This window comes from Triticum dicoccoides, unplaced genomic scaffold (genome assembly GCF_002162155.2).
Source record: "Triticum dicoccoides isolate Atlit2015 ecotype Zavitan unplaced genomic scaffold, WEW_v2.0 scaffold148836, whole genome shotgun sequence".
NCBI lineage: Eukaryota > Viridiplantae > Streptophyta > Magnoliopsida > Poales > Poaceae > Triticum > Triticum dicoccoides.
In genome coordinates, this window is record NW_021205964.1 from 1 (window position 1) to 963 (window position 963).

At 58.8% G+C, this 963-nt stretch overlaps 1 pseudogene; it reads left to right on the forward strand.

Annotated features, from left to right (window-relative positions):
* The first annotated feature begins 177 nt into the window (after nt 1–177).
* Nucleotides 178–689, forward strand: LOC119343966 (annotated as a pseudogene).
* Nucleotides 690–963: the final 274 nt, after the last annotated feature.

Genomic DNA, 963 nt, shown 5'->3' on the forward strand with positions numbered 1-963 from the left:
CAGAGACCATGAGAAAAATTGTTGGTGTGTTTGTCAATTTGTCATGCAGGACATGTTCGCCGGAGGTAGTGAGACAGCGGCGACGGTGCTGCAGTAGGCCATGTCTGAGCTTGTTAGGAACCCGAGAACAATGCGAAGGCGCAGGACGAGGTCCGACTCGCGCTCGTCGGACAGCCCATGGTGATCGAGTCCTTGCTCGTCGATCTAAACTACCTGCGCCTGGTGGTCAAGGAGGTGCTCCGGCTGCACCCGCTGGCGCCGCTGCTGCTGCCACAGGAGCGCAAGAGCGTGTCCTAGGCTTTGACGTGCCCAAGGGGACAATGGTGCTCGTTAACGCATGGGCCATCAGCAGGGACGACCCGGCCCACTCGGAGGCTGCGGAGGAGTTCGTGCCGGAGAGGTTCGAGCGCGGCGATGCCGCCAACTTCAAAGGCATGGACATGGAGTACACGCCGTTTGGGGCCGGCCGGTGGATGTGCCCCGGGATGGCGTTCAGGTTGGCAAACGTAGAGCTCGCACTCGCCAGGCTGTTGTACCACTTCGACTGGGAGCTGCCGGCCGGAGCGGTGGCCGGGGAGCTGGACATGGCGGAGGAGATGGGCGTCACCGTGCGCCGGCGCAACGACCTCGTGCTTGTCCCTGTGGCGCGAGTGGTCGTGCCGCCAAAAAATTACCACATTTGGTGTTAGATTTGCAAAAAATTACCTGGTCCCTAATTATTTGTAAATGTCACTATGTTTCTAGTAATTTTTTTGCAAAAGGCACTGATCAGGTGATTTGGCCTGTTTGATCACTTCCGGAAATGACGCTCGTCATCCACGACATGGCAAAAGGCGGTAGCATCAAGGAGTTCCAGATGGCGACGGACCAGTGCGACAGCGAATGGGAACGACAGAGATCCATGGCCGACAGGACGCCCGGAGAGGTCGTCTCGTGCGCAAAGGCGACAGCCGCGCTGCGCAA